Consider the following 21,106-nt stretch of genomic DNA (forward strand, 5'->3'; position numbering starts at 1 on the left):
TGGTGTGTCCCTGAAAGTAAGGTCGGAGCCTCCGAGCTGTAACCAACAAGGCGTAAGTTAGTTTTTCTAACTTAGTATACCTGGTTTCGACATCTCTCAATACTCGGCTTATGTAGTAGATCAGCCATTGAATTTTTGCTTCTTCCTTAATCAGAACTGCTGCAAGGGCCACAGGGGAGATCGCCAGGTATAGAAATAACTCCTCTCTAGGCTCGGGCTTTGCCAATAGTGGAGATAACCTGAGGTAGTTCTTCAGCTCTTCGAACACTTGCTGACATCCAGAGGTCCAACAGAAGTTCTTCGGCTGCTTGAGAGTCTGAAAGAAAGGCAGGCATCACTCAGCCGATCTTGAGACGAAGCGATTTAGGGCCGCTACTCTCCCAGTAAGGCACTGAACTTTCTTTATTGATTTTGGGATGGTCATTTTCTGGATGGCGTGAATCTTTTTCGGATTCGCTTCGATCCCGTGCTCCGATACCATAAAGCCCAGAAATTTTTCTGAGGTTACTCCAAAAGTGCACTTGGCTGGGTTTAGCTTCATCTTGTATTTTCGAAGGGCACTGAAGGTCTCCTCAAGGTCGGCGACGTAGTTCATCGAGGATTTGCTTTTTACGAGCATATCGTCCATGTAGACCTCTATGTTGTGGCCGATCTACTCTTTGAAGATCTTGTTTACCAACCGTTGATAGGTCGCCCCTGTATTTTTGAGGCCAAAAGGCATGACCCTGTAACAATAAAGGCCACGGTTAGTAATAAAAGTAGTTTTTTCTTCATCCTCTGACACCATCCGAATTTGATTGTAGCCGGAGAACGCATCCATGAAAGTGAGAAGCTCGTGGCTCGAGGTTGCATCCACCAATTGGTCGATTTTGGGCAGAGGGTAACTATCCTTCAGGCAGGCATTATTTAGCTTTTTGAAGTCTATGCACATCCTCCATTTACCGTTCGCCTTCTTAACCAGGACCACATTGGAAACCCAGCTCGGATAGTTCACCTCTCTGATGAATCCGACTTTCAGGAGTTTGTCAACTTCCTCAGCTATTGCCATCTACCTTTCCGGTGCATGACTTCGAACTTTTTTCTTCATCGGTCGGTGTTCGGGATCAACAGCCAGATGGTGTTCCATAACTTCAGCATCGATCCCTGGCATGTCCATCGGAGCCCAAGCAAAAATGTCTGCATTCTTTTGTAAAAAATTGATAAGCTGTGTCCGCACCTCTTCCCCCAAGTTGGAGCCAATCTTCACCACGTGCTCTTCATTCCCATCGTTTAAAGGAATTGAGACAAGATCTTCAATTGGCTTACCCCTTTCTTCAGTAAAATCATCACGAGTGTCCAATCCATCAACTGGGCAGGGGTCGGACTGTCCCTTTCTCTGAAGGGCTATGTTGTAGCAATGTCTTGCTAGGGCTTGATCTCCTCTGACTTCTTCGACCCCCTGGCTAGTAAAAAATTTCAACTTCAAATGGTAGGTCGATACTACTGTGCAGAGGGCGTTGAGGCCAGGTCGGCCGAGGATTGTGTTGTAGGCAGACGGCGCCCTCACTACTAAAAAATCCACCAGCACTCTAGATTGTTTTGGATACCGACCTGCAACTACAGTCAAAGTTATTACTCCTTCCATCGGCACTGCATCGCCAGTAAACCCTACCAACGGGGAGCTAACCGGCCCTAACCGACCATCAAGGATGGACATTTTTGAGAATGCATCGTAAAATAAAATATCGATCGAGCTTCCACTATCAACAAGAATGTGGCGTACATCATAATCAACAATATTTAAAGAAACTACAACTGCATCATTATGGGAGAATTAGATCTCCCAGGCGTCTTCTTTAGTAAAGGTTATAGGTCCTTCAATTTTTTGCTCTTGAGCGGTCCGACCGATCCACTGGCTGCTCCCCTCTGGGACCCTTCAGAGATGGTGTTGATGATTCCGACTGGAGGCCGATCTCCAGGCTGTTCTTCCCTCCTTCACGGCTCCGGTTGCGGTGGGGCCTTTGGCCGATCTTTCCTACTTTCAGGTTGGCATCGAATGAATCTGTCGACTGCCATTGCCAGAGGAGGAGGAGCCTGGGAAGCTGGAGGTGAGGCTGGAGCCTGAGATCTGGTCGCGAAGGCCGTGGATCGCCTGGTGGATGCCTTTCGGAGAGGCATCATGTGGAGATCTAGTAGGAGAAAGAGAAGAGGATGTCGGAGAAGATGACTGGAGGCAGTCCCGTTGAGCACTCCTTTAAGAACAAGGGTACTGCGAAGACACAGGCCCCTTCCTCTAGCGCTAATTCTGTTGGTGCAGAATTCTGCCGAAGCTGGAGTTGCTGGAGTCGAGATGACCGCAGTCACCGTCGGAACCTGCAAGGGAAGTCTAAACCGGAGTTAGGGGTGCTCCGGCAAGACCCTCTGATGCTCAAGTCAGTACTCTGCTTCAACAGAAATGGAGTGCTCGAGTGAGAATTTTAGCAGAGTTTTGAGATAGAGTTTAGAGCTTAGAGAAGAACGTATCTGGGGGTTCCTTTATATAGACAGAGAGCATAACTGATTGACAACGATATCTGTAACTGCCTGGGAGTGGGCTGTTCAGAGCCGTCCGGAGTTTGTTACGGAGTGTAGTGGCATCAGGGGTCATTCAGGGCCACGTGGAGTTTGTTACGGAGAGTGAAGTGGTGTCCATTATCGTGACTTGCCAGAGAGTGGTTGAGCTCGGAGAGTGGAGTGGTGTCTGTTGTCGTGACTAGCCAGAGAGTGATGGAGCCATGCAAAATCCGTTGCAGAGAGTGGAACAGGGTAGTGGCCACTGTTGTGACTTGCCAGAGAGTTCGGATTTGTCAGCTGGAGCTCGACTGGGACATCCGATGGAGTGGAATGGCTCTCTATCCTGTCGATCTAGGAGAAGTTTGGATGTTTCTGAGGTTGCTGACGAGTCTATTGTTATTGGATGCCTTAGGTGCTGATGCTACAGGTGGGAGTCATCTGCTGTAGAAGCTCGGATGGAGACTTTCTGTTGGTGAAGTTCGATAGGAGTTCGGTTGCTAGGGAAGCCCATCTGAGATTTGCTTGATGTGGAAGCTCGTCTGAAGATTATCCGCCAGAGAAGTTCGATTTCATGAGGAATCTGGCAGAGGGTCGGCCGACGGTGGACCTCGGATGGCATTGGGGAGGTTCGGCAGACATCGGAGGCGATCAATAGTTGTAAAAATCCAGCTGTTGGAGTCCGTCCGTCGTAGGAGCTCGTCTGATATCCATCCGCTATGAAAGTTCGGATGGAGTCTGATTCTTGTAGAAGGCCAAAAGGAGACTGCTTATTGTAGAAGTTCGATCGAAGATCGATTGTCGTGGGAGCTCAGAGTAGCGACCTGACCGATGGGTCCTGTCCCATTGTAGAAGCTCGTCTGGGATCTGTCCACTGTAGGAGCTCGACTGAAGTCTGCCTGTAATAGAAGCTCGGAAGAAATTTATTTACAGTAGAAGCTCGGATGAAATTCGCTTACAGTAGAGATCCGGAGTAGATCGCTCGTAGTAGAAGTTCGGAGTAGACCGCTCGTAGTAGAAGTTTGGAGTGATCGCTAGTAGTAGAAGTTCGGAGTAGACCGCTAGTAGTAGGAGTTCGGAGTAGATCGCTCGTAGTAGGAGTTCGACTCTCGCAGGAGCTCGGTTGGAATCCTGAAGGCGGTTGATCACCGTAGAAACTTGGATAGAGTCTGATTACTGTAGAAATCTCGTTGTCGAAGAAGCTCGGATATTGATGAAGTCCGAAAGAAGTTCGGAGAATAGTTGATCACTGTAGAAGGTCGGTTGATAGTGAGGCCTAGAGAGTCTTTGGAGCGGCCCGGTAGATGGATGGAGAAGCTCATTGTCGGAGAAGTCCGGAAGTTCGGATGGTCGAGGAGGTTCAGAGAGACGCCACGCAAGGTCAGAAGCCGGAAAAGTCCTGGAAGGGTCGGTCTTTTACAAACTTTGGTCGGGGGGTATTTTATACCCAACAGTTTCTTTCCTAGTGACCTTCGATATTGCAATGAAAATATTTTTTTTTATTGTCGACCTTCTTCGAAACCTGCATTTTGGACTTGGTCTCATTCTTTTATTTCTTTGCAGGCTTCTTCTTCTTCTTGAAAGAAGATTTTCTCTTAGAGGAAGCTTGCTCCATAGTCAGAATTGTACCCTTTGAACTCTTCAAGGTGTCCTCTACTGTTATCAGTATGTTCAGTAACTCGAACAAAGTGCTATCAATTTTATTTATATGGTAGTTCATGATGAACTGCCATACGAATTAGGAAGAGACTAGAGAATCAAATCCACCTGCAATTCCTTATCCATGTTCATGTCAAGCTTCTGAAGCTTCTTGATGTTTTTGATTATTATCAAACAATGATCATTGACGGATTGTCCATCATGCATTTTCACTCTGAATAGTCTTTGAAAGACCTCAAAGCGAGTTATGCGACTTTGCTTATAACATCTCTTTGGTAGTCCTCATATCTTCATGTTGTCGCTGAAGATCAATGGACATGGATGCTAAAATATAACACTTCGCCTTATTATTCTCATCCATCCACTTCTCAAGTGCGGCTCGTTGATCAGGAGATAGATGAGCTGGTAACACAGGTGCATCCTGATCAAGGACATGGGTAAGTTTCTCTAAATTGAGAATGATTCTCAAATTTTAGAGTCAATCTTTGTAGTTTGTATCGATCAACCTAATGGTATCGAGAATATAAGCTAAGGGGTTGGAACTAGATATGGTTATCTATAGAGAGAATAGTTTCTAGTTAGATTTTTATACTTATAAAAATATTTATTCTAGAAACTTTAAAAACAAACAAAGCTTCCACTATTTCTTCGAATCTTTCACACTCCTTGAGTGGAGAAATGAAAACCTATATGTGAGATCTCAAGTGGGTACTGTGATCCCATTAATCGATACACACCTCACCTAGCAGTTATTGATGGGTACAAACCAATGAGTAGATAATATTTTATCCATTACTTCACTAAGCAAGATACAGTGGGCTTGATCTCTAAGTTCTGTGGCCTCACCTAACAGTTATTGACCCATTTCTTAGTTAAGTCAGACCCATTATTCACCAACGGATGCAAAGCCATCATTGAAATCCTTACCTAATAGTTATTGGGCCCAATTCTATCTCTACCCCGAGATATCAAATGCCAATAAAATGATTGTACCATCCCAATGCAACCAAACCACTGAACCAGTCGAGAATAATTAATGCCAGGAAGGCACCCACATCTCTATAATGATGGAAGACCTCTAGACTTAATATTTAGTGAGGAGATTTAAGTTTAGATCTCTTTTAAATCAGCAGATATAACATCCAACTAATCAAATTCAGATCAGCACATCCACATGTCTAACCAACCTAGTCGGTATAGGTAAACTTGAGTCAACAAGTAACCTAGCATGAAACTGAATCTCTCAAGATGGCCAGATAAGTTAAGATGAGTGGGGGTCCCCCCATTGCTTTCCTTAGACATCAATCAAATTGATCAGGTCAGACAATGAAATCAATTAAATAACCACCATCTAAATACTTGCCTTAGATATCAAATTGATCGATTAAAATCAATCAGGTTAACCTATTGAAACAGATCTGAACCATTGAGCCAAATTTGATCTTGAGTCAATCAATTCATATTAAAATATGAGTCGATACGACTAACTATAACTAAACTCGACTTTAAATCTCTTTGACCTAATCTTAATTAACCAGTGATTAGGTTCAATCAACAGCTCAAAATCAACAACAGGTTCTATCCTGATCTAATCAATTGATCATAATTGTAGTTTAATCACTAGACCTAATTTGTTCAACTTATACCCACATGCAATAACATAATTTTTAGATCCAAAAATATTTTTTAGATTATGTTTCATTGCATGCATTAGTGGCTTATGATCTTGAAACAGTTTTAGATCTAAACCTAATATCATATATCACATATATATAGTTTCAGATCTAAACTAAAATATGTATTGTTGAAAAATATGTCCTAAAGTCAATCATCTAGGTTGTAGATGATTGTACTCTATATAAGTATATAAATTATAGAATGATAAATATTATCTAGTAGATTCATCATAAGAAATATATCTTTTAAAATAGAACTCATATGTTATGATGAAGTCCTTAGAACTACTTTTAAAATGATAAAGGAGGATTTATTATGTGGTTCTTAAATCTTACTCACGACCAAATGATACAATTGTTACAAGGACAATAATTGTATCAAGTGTAGGTTGTTATATACCATATTAGTTGGTTGTCCTCTTAACCAAGACATGTGGTGATGCGGATATGGCATACGAGTGATATGTAAGAGTATATTTCACTAAGCATGACCACTTTCAAAGTACTCTATTATCAAGAGTTGCTCTGATAGGATATGGGTATAAGTGTCCCTTGGACCTGAAGCTGTCTCGGTGACTTACAAGCAACTTATTGTGCTTTGGTGCCGGACTACTCGAATTTCTAATTTGGTGATGGAAGGTTTTCAGATACAGTCAAGTACTTGTGAAGCCTGAGTGTGAGTCAAGATGGGATTGACCACTCCAAGTAAAATTAGAGATGATGCATCATTATATTTTAATTCAACAAAACTTTGGCCAAAGTAGTCCTAGTGAAAAGTCACAGGATTTTTGAGGCTGAGACACAATGTGGACCACTCTATCTGGGCTGACAGTTTATCCTTAGTCATCCTTAAGCATCAAGTGTCAAAGGGATGAATTATATAGTAACTATATCCACATGATTTCTAGAGTATAGCTAGACGTACATTCGGTCTAAAGGATGTCGTGTCTCATTGCTAGATGGTTACATCAATTAGTACAAGAATTATTCTTGTGCTACCGACTTAGGTTCGAACTTCTGGGGTCACACATATAGAAGTACTTATCTGATCAAATAGCTGATTAACAATTATGAATTGTTAAAAGGTTTAATTATCAATTTGATTGATGATTAATCTCATGCAAAGATTGCAATAAATTATTTACTAATAATTAATAAATTAAAAAAATAATTAATTAAAAATATGATTATTAATTGGCTCAATTTGATTGAACAATAGAGATTGGATTAGATCTAATTGAATAGGATTCGATTAGATTGGCTTTGGATTAATTGGATGCAGCCTTATTGAATAACAAGACTTTTTTCAATTGATTTCAGAGATGCATGAATTTAAAATTATTCTAAATTGAATATTGTTGGGTATGAGATACCTGCGGCCGAAGTTCTCAGCAGGATCAGCCCTTGCAGGAGCCGAGCTCCGCCGCCAACCTCAAGAGGGATTCTGCCCGGACTCCTACGGGAGCCGGGCTCCGTCACCAACTTCAACTGCAGAAGGATTCCGCCCGGACTTCTATGGAAGCCAGGCTCTATCCACGGCTCCAACCTCAAGAGGGACTCCGCCCGGACTCTTACGGGAGCCGGGCTCCGTCACCAACTTCAACTGCAGAAGGATTCCGCCCGGACTTCTACGGAAGTCGGGCTCTGTCCACGGCTCCAACCTCAAGAGGGATTCTGCCCGGACTCCTACGGGAGCTGGGCTCCATCACCAACTTCAACTGCAGAAGGATTCCGCCCGGACTTCTACGAAAGCCGGGCTCTGTCCACGGCTCCAACCTCAAGAAAGATTCTGCCCGGACTCCTACGGGAGCCGGGCTCCGTCACCAACTTCAACTGCAGAAGGATTCCGCCTGGACTTCTACGGAAGCCGGGCTCTGTCCACGGCTCCAACCTCAAGAGGGACTCCGCCCAGACTCCTACGGGAGCCGGACTCCGTCACCAACCTCAACTGCAGAAGGATTCCGCCCGGACTTCTACGGAAGCCGGACTCTGTCCACGGCTCCAACCTCAAGAGGGATTCTGCCCGGACTCCTACGGGAGCCGGGCTCCGTCACCAACTTCAACTGCAGAAGGATTCCGCCCGGACTTCTACGGAAGTCGGGCTCTGTCCACGGCTCCAACCTCAAGAGGGACTCCGCTCGGACTCCTACGGGAGCCGGGCTCCGTCACCAACTTCAACTGCAGAAGGATTCCACCCGGACTTCTACGGAAGCCGGGCTGTCCATGGCTCCAACCTCAGGAGGGACTCCGTCCGGACTCCCACGGGAGCCGGGCTCCGCCGCCGACTTCAACTGCCGGTAAGATTCTGGACTTCTACGGGAGCCTGACTTCGTTTTTGACTTTAATTGCAGGAAGGCTCCGTCCGGACTCCTGCGGGAGCCGGACTCTGCCCACGACCCCAACTGCGAGTAGACTTCGTTCGGACTTCTACGGGTGTCGAACCTCGCTACCGACCCCAACCAAGCTCCGACCGACAATTCTGGACCCACTGGCGGGCCACAATAACGGCCATGACTCTGCTCCACTTCTTGCGGCGGACCCTACGCGACCTCATCACTCCCTGACAGGCTATATTAACGGCCATGATTCTGCTCCACTCCCTGCGGCGGATCCTGTGTAATTTCACCACCCCCAGATGAGTCACGACAGCGGATGCCGCTCCACTCCTCGCAACTGATTCCACGTGGCGAGCTACGGCGATAGCCACGATTCTGCTCCACTACCCTTCACAATAAATTTCTCCTGACTATGGGCGGCCCACTACCAGACGGTTACGAACGTCGCTATCAGTCTGTGGCACCCTCCGCCTATAAAAAGGGGGACCCCAGATACGTTATTCTCTAAGCTCTCATCTTTTTATCTAAAAACTCTGCTAAATTCTCCGTTCGAGCACTCCATTCTTGTTGAGGCAGAGAACTGACTTGAGCGTCGGAGGATCTTGCCGGAGCAACCCCACCTCCAGTTTAGACTTCCTTTGCAGGTCCCGGCGGCGACCGCGACTTCCTCGACTCCAGCTTCTCCAGTGCAAGCGGATTTTTGCACCAACAGGATTGGCGCTAGAGGAAGGGTCTGTGTCTTCGCAGTACCCTTGTTCTTGAAGGAGCGCTCAACGGATCCACCTCCGATCGTCTTATCCGGCACCCACTCCCCCTTTGCTCATCTGATGCCTTCTCGCGAGGCATTCGCGCAACTACCTCCGGCTATGGTCACTGACAAGGAGTGGCCGGACGATCGGCCTCTGTCGGATGCCGTCAACACCATTTCGGGAGGATCCCAGCGGGAAGCAACCAACGTACCGGCTGTATCCCCCAAGCGGCAAAAGATTGAAAAGATTGAAGAACCTATAACCTTTACCGAAGAAGACACCCAGGGGGTCCAATTCCCTCATAACGACATCGTCGTAGTTTCCTTGAATATAGCAAATTACGACGTCCGTCGCATTCTTGTCGACAACGAAAGTTCGGCCGACATCTTGTTCTACGACGCCTTTTCAAGAATGTCCGCTCTTGGCGGTCATCTGAGGCTGATTTGCTCCCCCCTGATCGGGTTTACCGGTGACGCCATTCCGACGGAAGGGATGATAGCTTTGACTGTGGCCACGGGTCAATATCCAAAGCAATCCAGGGCTCTGGTGAATTTCTTGGTGGTGAAGGCGCCATCCGCCTACAATGCAATCTTTAGTCGACCCGACCTCAATGCTCTCCGAGCTGTCATATCGACCTACCATTTGAAATTGAAGTTCCCCACCAACCAGGGGATCGGAGAGGTCCGGGGAGACCAAGCCCTGGCTAGACACTGCTACAACATCGCCTTGCAAAGAAGCGATCAGGCTGACCCCTGTCCCGTCGATGGACTGGATGCTCGCGATGACCTCACCGAAGAAAGGGGCGGCCCAATCGAAGATCTGGTACCAATCCCTTTAAATGATGGGAGCGCGGAGCATGTAGCGCTAATTGGCTCCAACCTGGGAGAGGAGGTGCGGATGCGTCTTATCAATTTTCTACGAAGGAATGCGGACGTTTTTGCTTGGATTCCAGCAGACATGCCGGGGATTGACACGGAAGTCATGGAGCATCATCTGGCCATCGACCGAAAGCATCGACCGATGAAAGAAAAAATCTGGAGTCATGCCCCAGAGAGGCAGAAAGCGATAGCCGAAGAAGTGGATAAGCTCCTCAAGGCCGGATTCATTAAGGAAGTCAATTATCCTGATTGGATTTCCAATGTTGTTCTGGTCAAGAAAGCAAACGGCAAGTGGAGGATGTGCATAGACTTCAAAAAGCTGAATAAGGCTTGTCCAAAGGACAGCTACCCCCTTCCCAGAATCGACCAACTGGTGGACGCGACCTCAGGCCATGAGCTTCTCACCTTTATGGATGCGTTCTCCGGCTATAATCAAATTAGAATGGCATTGGAAGACGAAGAGAAGACAACTTTCATCACTAATCGCGGCCTTTACTGTTACAGGGTCATGCCTTTCGGCCTCAAGAATGCGGGCACAACCTACCAACGGTTGGTGAATAAAATCTTCAAAGAACAGATCGGCTGAAATATGGAGGTCTACGTGGACGATATGCTCGTAAAAAGCAAGTCCTCCAGAAATCATGTCGCTGACCTCGAGGAGACCTTTGACGCTCTCCGAAAGTATAGAATGAAGCTGAACCCAACTAAATATACTTTCGGAGTAACCTCAGAAAAGTTCTTGGGCTTCATGGTATCAGGGTGCGGGATTGAGGCCAATCCAGAGAAAATTCACGCCATACAGGAGATGACCGTCCCAAAGTCGATCAAAGAGGTTCAGCGCCTCACAGGGAGGATAGCGGCTCTTAATCGCTTCGTCGCAAGGTCGGCCGAATGGTGCTTGCCCTTCTTTCAAACCCTCAGGCAGTCGAAGAACTTCTGTTGGACCTCTGAGTGCCAACAGGTGTTCGAAGAGTTAAGAAGCTACCTTAGCTCGCCCCCGCTGTTGGCAAAGCCTGAACCTGGGGAGGAACTATTTTTATACCTGGCAGTCTCTCCCATGGCCCTCGCGGCCGTCCTCATCAAAGAAGAAGCGAAAGTCCAGCGACCAGTCTACTACATTAGCCGCGTGCTGAGGGACGCCGAAACCAGGTACACCAAACTAGAAAAACTGACCTACGCCTTATTGATTGCAGCTCGGAGGCTCCAACCCTACTTTCAAGGGTACACCGTAACGCTACTCACCGATCAACCGATCAAGGCGGTTTTGCACCGGGCTGACACCTCCGGAAGAATGGCAAAATGGGCGATCGAGCTCATGAAATTCGACATCAACTATAGACCTAGACCAGCAGTAAAGGCCCAAATACTGGCAGATTTTATAGTCGAGTGCACCATCCCAGAGGAGGCCGAACCTGAGCAAAGCAAAGTTAATGACCTGAAATCTCAACCAAACTCCCCCAACGAAGAAGCCAATCCCCCCGATCGCTTTTGGACCCTCTATGTGGACGGATCTTCCAACATGTCGGGCGCAGATGCAGGCCTGCTCTTGGTCAGTCCGGAGGGAGTCATCGCAGAGTACGCCCTGCGTTTCGAGTTCCCCGCAACGAACAATGGAGCAGAGTATGAAGCTCTGATCGCAGGATTAAGGATCGTCAAAGAGCTGGGAATAGGTCAACTCCAGGTGCGCAGTGACTCCCAACTGGTGGTGGGACAAGTCGGCGGGAGTTATGCGGTGCGGGAAGACAGTATGGCCAAATACCTTGAGAAGGTAAATGAACTTACTCCCGTCTTTGGCAGCTTCAACATTAGACAGATTCCAAGGATGGAGAATACCAGAGCCGACCTTCTCTCCAAGTTGGCAACATTGGCTCCGGCCGAATTGCCCAAAGGTGTTCTCTTTGAAGTTCTGAAGCACCCGAGTACAGAGGAGTCGCGGCCCGTGATGGAGATCGACCACGAACCCAGCTGGATCGACCCACTGATAATCTATCTCAGAGATGGAGTCCTCCCCCAGGATGCGAAAGAAGCTCGGAAGCTCCGAAATCAAGCCTTGAGATACCTCCTTTATGAGGGCAAACTGTACAAGAGATCATACTCTCTACCCCTCTTAAAATATCTCCGGCCCTCGGAAGCTGACTACGCCTTGTGGGAAGTGCATGAAGGAGTTTGCGGAAACCACTTGGGGGCTAGATCTTTATCCCACAAGCTGCTCCGCCAAGGATATTACTGGCCAACGATGCATCATGATTCTGTTGAATACGTCAAAAGGTGTGATCGATGCCAGAGATACGCCAACGTCCAGAGACAGCCCGCCACCGAGCTCACACCCTTGAGTGCCCCATGGCCTTTCACGCAATAGGGGATGGATATCCTTGGCCCTTTTCCCATGGCATCTGGGCAAAGGAAGTTCCTTCTTGTAGCAATCGACTACTTCACCAAATGGGTTGAAGTCGAACCACTGGCAAAAATTACAGAAGCAAAAGTACAAAATTTCGTCTGGAAGTCGATCGTGTGTAGGTTCGGTCTGCCTAGAACCCTAATCACTGATAATGGACGATAATTTGTGGGAGCAAAATTCACCGAATTCTGTGAAGATCTAAACATCTCTCACAACTTCACATCAGTAGCCCATCCCCAGGCGAACGGCGAAGCTGAGGTGACCAACAGAACCCTTTTGCAGGGGATTAAGACAAGGCTTGAAAAAGCGAAGGAAACTTGGGCGGACGAACTTTATCATGTGTTGTGGGCGTATCGAACTACTCAGAGGCTACCTACGGGGGAGACCCCTTTCGCTTTAGCCTTCGGTACGGAAGCCGTCATCCCAATCGAGCTTAAACTCCCGTCAGCACGAGTCGTGGCGTTCGACGAATATCAAAGTTCGCAAGGTCTTAGAGCCAACCTCGACTTGCTGGAAGAAAGATGGGAGATAGCTCAGGTTCGGATGGCAGCCTACAGACAGAAGGTTGCTCGATATTACAACGTCCGGGTTAAGAACAAAGCCTTTAGAGTGGGAGATCTAGTGCTTCGACGAGCAGCTGTCTCGCAACCTCAGGACCGAGGGAAACTCACCCCAAACTGGGAGGGACCGTATGAAGTCAAAGAAGTAGTCCGGCCCGAAACTTATTATCTTAAGAACTCGGGGGAACCGACCTCCCGCGACCGTGGAGCTTGGAAAACTTGCGGATGTACTACCAGTAACTTCATTTTAATTGAAAATCACATACCTATATGCCTTTGGACAATGCGAACAAACTGTATCAAAAATGAAAGGGAAACCTCGTCCCGACAAGGTCGAAGGCCCGGTTCCATTTAGACCGGATGGGGGGAGAGGCCTTACAACGCCCATATGCGCCCTCACAGTCCTGTTAGGGACAGGAGGAGAACCTCGCCCTAACTTGAGCAAGGACGATGGCCCGGTTCCATTTAGACCGGATGGGGGGAGAGGCCCTACAACGCCCATATGCGCCCCCACAGCCCTGTTAGGGACAGGAGGAGAACCTCGCCCTAACTTGAGCAAGGTCGAAGGCCTGGTTCCATTTAGACCGGATGGGGGGAGAGGCCTCACAGCGCCCTAATGTGCTCCCGCAGCCATGTCAGGAACAGGAGGAGAACCTCGTCCTGACATGAGCAAAGTCGAAGGCCCGGTTCCATTTAGACCGGATGGGGGGAGAGGCCTCACAGCGCCCTAATGTGCCCCCGCAGCCATGTCAGGAACAGGAGGAGAACCTCATCCTGACATGAGCAAAGTCGAAGGCCCGGTTCCATTTAGACCAGATGGGGGGAGAGGCCTTACAGCGCTCTAACGCGCCCCCACAGCTAGGCCGGGAATGGGAGGAAAACCTCGCCCTGGCTCGAGCGAAGTGGAAGGCCCGGACTCCTACGGGAGCCGGGCTCCATCCACAACGCCAAGGAAGACTCCACCCGAACTCCTACGGGAGCTGAGCTCCGTCCACAACGCCAAGGAAGACTCCACCCGGACTCCTACGGGAGCCGGGCTCCATCCACAATGCCAAGGAAGACTCCACCCGGACTCCTACAGGAGCCGGGCTCCATCCACAACGCCAAGGAAGACTCCACCCGGACTCCTACGGGAGCCGGGCTCCATCCATAACGTCAAGGAAGACTCCGCCCGGACTCCTACGGGAGCCGGGCTCCGTCCACAACGCCAAGGAAGTCTCCACCCGGACTCCTACGGGAGCCGGACTCCATCCACAACGCCAAGGAAGACTCCACCCGGACTCCTACGGGAGCCGGGCTCCGTCCACGACGTCAAGGAAGACTCCACCCAGACTCCTACAGGAGCCAGGCTCCACCCGCGATTCCAATCGCAGGAGGGTTCCGTCCGGACTCCCATGGGAGCCGAACTTCGCCTTGACTTCAGCGGAGAAAAATTCCAAGCAAAAAAAAAAAGGGAAGCAATGGACCACAACAGCAATGATTGGAAAACAAACAGTGGCCAAGGCACAGGGAACCCTGCCACAGCAAGGATTGGGGCTCCCATCAGGAGTCCCATCTTTCAAGGAAGCTTTCGACGTGAAATAGGACAACTTCTTCAGGGTAACAGAAGCTCGGACCTTCGAGCCCGAGCCCTGAGGGGGACTCCAAGCCCGAACGGCCCCAGGTGAGCCTGCAACCACTGACGAAAAAGATGGGTTGATGCAATGGCAATCGGGTGCCTTCGAACGGCGTAAAGCTCAAAAAGGAGCTCGGCGAACAACAATCCAACACGAATAAAAGGGCCACCGGTGGCCTTAGGACGGTGCTAAAAAAAAAAAAAAAAAGAAAGAGAAGAGAGAAGAATAAAGAAGTTCGACAGACAACTACTCAACGCAAGATGCGGATGAGGTAACAAAATCTCCTTTTCATTTTCCAACTAACAAGATGTACGTTACAAGACCCGGAGGGCCAGAAAAAAAAATACATGTACATCGTTGCAAGGCTTGAGAACACGGTTTGGAAGGGATTCGCCGGAGGCCGCTTCAAGCTGCGAACTTCTCTTCCCATTTCTGTCCCTCCCAGCCACATTGTCCAGTGCATGTGGCGGGCCTATCGGCCTTCGCCCCGCCTTGTTTCGCTCCACCTCTGAAGTCCCGACCTCAGGGGGAAAAGGATGGGATAGATTTTTGGGGACGGTACGGGCAACGGCAGCGGCGATGAAGACCTGTTTCAAGAAGAACCGGAGTCACCCTGGGGGCAGCGGTAGCACCAGAGATATGCATCATTACCAAATGCTTCGTGACGGCCACCATCCAAAATGCTCCGGCAAGGTCGGCATGCGCTACTTCCACCATCCCCGCAACAAATTTTACTGCCCCATCGTCGACGTCGACCGCTTCTGGTCCCTCGGCCCCATCGACATCAAGGATTTCGCCACAACTTGTGACGACAACTCTGCCCTCTTGACCGGTATCACCCCGCCTTGCTATTTCAAAATTCTCGGGCAGAATACCTTTACCGGCGGCCCCCGTTATTAAACCCCTGTTGTTGAAGGAATTCTTCCTTGGGCCCCCTTTGAAACGACGGGGATCCTCAGCGGCCATTTGATGGTCGGAGAACTCACCGGCCGCTGTTCTCCTCCTTGCCTTCCTCCAAGCCCTCGGCATCCCCTTGAGGATGGCCTCCGGGGTGGAGGACATGGCGGGGAAACCCCTTAAAGAAGAATCGAGGGGCTGAAAATGGCAAGGACTGGTGCAGAGGAAGTGGCTGAGTAGTTAGGCTCTCAGGCGAAAGAAAAGTGCCATCCTCTTGGCAGGATGAAGCCCCGAAGGAAGAGTAGGGGGTTTAAATAGGCAACGGATCTTAGCGCAGTTATGGCGGCGGGTGTCCCTAGGCCAACCGGTGCATGCCGCGTGTCCCACTCGCCGCTATCGAGGATTGACTGTTCGTAAATTTCCGTAGCGCGATGCTTGGGATCACGTTTCGGCAAGAGTTTCGAAAAGACTCTTCAAGTCACCTTAACTGGGAAAAGGGCTCTAACGTGCGCACATTAAATGCCAACATATCCCAGGGCGGTTGTGCGCAAGATTCGAGGGGATAACTTCGGCCATGCCCATCTCTCTGTACTTCCTTCATTCGAAATTCAAACTCGGAAGTAGGGGGACTGGTGTTGGGTATGAGATACCCCCGGCCGAAGTTCTCAGCAGGATCAGCCCTTGCAGGAGCTGAGCTCCGCCACCAACCTCAAGAGGGATTCTGCCCGGACTCCTACGGGAGCCGGGCTCCATCACCAACTTCAACTGCAGAAGGATTCTGCCCAGACTTCTACGGAAGTCGGGCTCTGTCCACGGCTCCAACCTCAAGAGGGACTCCGCCCGGACTCCTACGGGAGCCGGGCTCCGTCACCAACTTCAACTGCAGAAGGATTCCGCCCGGACTTCTACGGAAGCTGGGCTCTGTCCACGGCTCCAACCTCAAGAGGGATTCTGCCCGGACTCCTACGGGAGCCGGACTCCGTCACCAACTTCAACTGCAGAAGGATTTCGCTCGGACATCTACGGAAGCCAGGCTCTGTCCACGGCTCCAACCTCAAGAAAGATTCTGCCCGGACTCCTACGGGAGCCGGGCTCCGTCACCAACTTCAACTGCAGAAGGATTCCGCCTGGACTTCTACGGAAGCTGGACTCTGTCCATGGCTCCAACCTCAAGAGGGACTCCGCCCGGACTCCTACGGGAGCCGGGCTCCGTCACCAACTTCAACTGCAGAAGGATTCTGTCCGAACTTCTACGGAAGCTGGGCTCTGTCCACGGCTCCAACCTCAAGAGGGATTCTGCCCGGACTCCTACGGGAGCCGGGCTCCGTCACCAACTTCAACTGCAGAAGGATTCCGCCCGGACTTCTACGGAAGTCGGGCTCTGTCCACGGCTCCAACCTCAAGAGGGAGTCCGCCCGGACTCCTACGGGAGCCGGGCTCCGTCACCAACTTCAACTGCAGAAGGATTCTGCCCGGACTTCTATGGAAGCCGGGCTGTCCACGGCTCCAACCTCAGGAGGGACTCCGTCCGGACTCCCACGGGAGCTGGGCTCCGCCGCCGACTTCAACTGCCGGTAAGATTCCGGACTTCTACGGGAGCCGGACTTCATTTTTGACTTTAATTGTAGGAAGGCTCCGTCCGGACTCCTACGGGAGTCGGACTCTGCCCACGACCCTAACTGCGAGTAGACTTCGTCCGGACTTCTACGGGTGCCGAACCTCGCTACCGACCCCAACCAAGCTCCGACCGACAATTCTGGACCCACTGGCAGGCCACAATAACGGCCATGACTCTGCTCCACTTCCTGCGGCGGACCCTACGCGACCTCATCACTCCCTGACAGGCTATATTAACGGCCATGATTCTGCTCCACTCCCTGCGATGGATCCTGTGTAATTCCACCACCCCCCAGATGAGTCACGACAGCGGATGCCGCTCCACTCCTCGCAACTGATTCCACGTGGCGAGCTACGGCGATAGCCACGATTCCGCTCCACTACCCTTCGCAATAAATTCCTCTTGACTATGGGCGGCCCACTACCAGACGGTTACGAACGTCGCTATCAGTCTGTGGCACCCTCCGCCTATAAAAAGGGGGACCCTAGATACGTTATTCTCTAAGCTCTCGTCTTTTTATCTAAAAACTCTGCTAAATTCTCCGTTCGAGCACTCCATTTTTGTTGAGGCAGAGAACTGACTTGAGCATCGGAGGATCTTGCCGGAGCAACCCCACCTTCAGTTTAGACTTCCTTTGCAGGTCCCGGCGGCGACCGCAACTTCCTCGACTCCAGCTTCTCCGGCGCAAGTGGATTTTTGCACCAACAAATATAATTTAATTAATTTTATATAAGCTTGGATTGGATCAAATTCTATTGAATAATAGACTTGATTGGATCAAGCCATAATATCAAATGAAGCACCTGATCTCCATCCCTGAATCAATAAGGTTTTAATCTAACTAATTCCCAATTGGGTTGGAGCCTAATTGGGCTAGGATCCAATTAGTTAGTTTGTTATAACTAATTTTTAAATTAGTTAGGATTGAATCCAAGGATTAGTTAGAGTTAGAACAAGATCTTGAATTCTATTGGGGAATAGGACTAAACCCAAACCCCATGTGATATTTATCTACGTGCCCCATCTCTTTTCACGTAGAGAAAAATCCCAACGCCCCATATGATGCAGCCCCTTTCATTCTTCCATGCATTATTGGTGCACCTCTCCTCTCTTCCTCCCATGAGAAAGGAGGGTCCCTCCTTGGTTGCCACCCCAAAGAAAAAGAAAGGAGGGGGCGTCCAAGAGTTGGACACCCCAATATCCCACATGCATACCCCTCTTCCTTCTTTTCTTTTGGTATATTTTTTAATCCTTTTCTTGTTGATGTTTAGACATCAAAGAGAGGTATTTCTGTTGGTTATACAGTAGAAAATTGAAGAAGAAAAGTTCTTTTCAAGGAGAGAAAGATCAAGAAAAAAGAAGGGTCTTTTTTTTTGCGTGCAGCCTTGAAGAAGGAGTTCTTCTTCCAGATTTTTTTCTTTATTTTTTTTTTAGATAAAAATTAAATTAAATTTAATTTTTAATATTTGAATTTAAAAAAAAATACTAAAAAAATTTGATTTGGATTTGAGGCTTCTTGAAGTTTTAGATCAAGAAAGAAGATGGGTCTTCTTTTTTGCATGCAGCCTTGAAGAAGAAAGAGTTCTTCTTTTAAAATTTTCTTCTATTTTTTTAAAAAATAAAAATTAGATTAGATCTAATTTTTAATATAAGAATTAAAAAAAAAAATATCAAAAAAATTTAGTTGGACATTTGGGGCTTTCTTGAGTTCTTGATCAAGAAGAAAAAGAGAGAAGAAGAGAGAAGAACGGTTCTTCTCTTGGATTCTTCTTTTGGATTTTTTTAGATCTCAAAATTTTATATAATTTTTAATATAAAAAATTAGATTAGATTTAATTTTTATCATAAAAAATTAGAGAAGAAAAGTTCTTCTCAAGGGTATGAAAGAAAGAGAAAAATATTCTCTCTTATACATAGAAAATTGAGAAGAAAGGATTCTTCTCTTGATCTCTATTGTAGAGATCAGATGAATGGATCCAAAAAGAAAAGGAGAGGGTCTCCTTATTCTTCAATTCTATCATGTTCCTCTTAAATCAGTCAATGGATGATGTTTTCACGAGCTAGCACTCCCGGAGAGATCGATTAGCATGAGGACTTCATGTGGATACTCGTAGAGGTCGGACGTGTGTATGGCTGTCGAGCGTCATAAAGAATCATCTACCATGGATTTCATATGCGGTGATCTGCTATCCATACTTAAGTATGAGATTTTGATCTCAATTAATTTTTAGATATAATTTAAATATGAATCAGATATGATCTAATTACACTTAGATTTGTTCAGTATATGCTGATTTTAGATTTCAGATGTACATACATGCATATTAGTTCATGTCATAGATCTTATATGGTGATTTAGATTTGATCTAAGTATGCATTAAAGATTAAATTATTTAATCTGCATATGCTCCATTGCAAAATTTTAAAAATGTATGCACATCACCCACCACGCTTCCCATCAAATAGTATTAGAGCCAGGTTCGTTATGACATGAACATATATGCATGTAGAGTTGAAATCTAGATTTAGCAATACATGAGATATGTTATGATCTGATTTTAGATACGATCTAATGTAAAATCAGATCTAATACAATTTAGATTTGATCTAAATTTTTGTATATATGATATGTGAATAAGATTAGATGTTCTTAGTAAAATACTTAGATTGGGTAATCATTAGGCCGTCCGATCATAGGAGCAAGTAGGGTTACATGACCCTCTCTTTTCATTCAATGGGGTGCTCTTCATTGCATGTAGGGGTGTCACTGTGAGGTCCCATGAAGAAGAAAGCGAAAAGAAAAAACTTACTTTCTTGTAAAACCCTCGATCTTGAAACCTTAGATGTTGTTGTATGTGATACAAGTTGCGAAGAAACTAGTTACATCTAATCTTGATTAATCAAAATTACTTTGATTAAAAATCATAAAAATTTAGATTTGATCTAAAAGATTTTGTGATTTAATGTAAAAGATTTACATAAAAAATTATTTCATAACCTTAACCCATGTTGATGCTATACTTAATTGAGAATTAAGAAATATATTTTAAATCTAGAATTATGATTAAAGATCTAATGATATTGCATAAAATATGGGGCAAGGGATAGCTCAAATCAGGTTCTTTAATTGGGTTAGACCTAAGGTTAAAATCAAAGATTTAATGAACTAAAAAGAGTAGTTGATCCAATCTAACCAATAGTTGATTTAGATTAGATCAAGGATACTCTAGATCAAAAATAATAGTTGTAGTTGATCGAGTCCATATCTTTGATCAAACCAGATAGACCTTGATTTAGGCTTAAAGGTTGAGCCTAAGTCATTAGGCTGATTAGATCGCTAGATGACTTGAGTTGACCCATGTTGTTAAGGTTAATCAGTATGACTGATTTAGGTGCCCTGGACTGACTTGTCTCTAATCTTTTTCATGACTTGGTAAAGTCAATGGGAGGATCTATGACATGCCGGTTGGATCCACTAGTTACTAATCCTTCTTATGACTTGATGAAGTCAGTAGGAGGATTATGACTTGTAGGTCGACTGATGTCCTCTAAGATATATTAACCAAATCTTTTAAATTATTAGGTCCATAAAATGAGCTAGTTATGGAGATAACTAGAGCATAGCCTCCCATTAAGGTGGTGATAATGAGTTCAATATCCCAAATAGGCATTGGAGGCACCGCACGCCTGGTATCTATTACGTATTGGAATTATCATTCATTATATGACCATCTTATTGTACCTTCAGACCAATGCTCAGGTTGGCTGAGCCACACTCGAGTCTGAACATCTATTTTGTTGGATACACTTGATGTTGTCATGTTAATGGTTGGACCTAATCAGGATTTTCAGTAGAGGTGCCACATGCCTACTGAAGGGATGCCTGGGGTAAAATCTGATTACTAGAAATTATTTGAAGAAATAATTGGTTGTGAACCTATCCATGGATGCACTAGGGTTGGCTGAGCTATACTCAGACCTGAATGCAGTCTGTGTGGATTCTAGTACCCGCTAAAGAATTAAAGTAATTTCTCGGATTGGAGGTAGAGGCTACCAATTCGTATAAAATAGTAGGAGAACCTTTAGACTAAAGTCCAAATCTTTAGGCTTAAAATAATTTATATACTAAAGATCAATTATTCTCTTTTCAGAAATGGCTAGAAAATTATTGCTCTATTCATTGTTAGACA

The sequence above is a fragment of the Elaeis guineensis genome, chromosome 13 (genome assembly GCF_000442705.2).
Source record: "Elaeis guineensis isolate ETL-2024a chromosome 13, EG11, whole genome shotgun sequence".
NCBI classification, from domain to species: Eukaryota; Viridiplantae; Streptophyta; class Magnoliopsida; order Arecales; family Arecaceae; genus Elaeis; species Elaeis guineensis.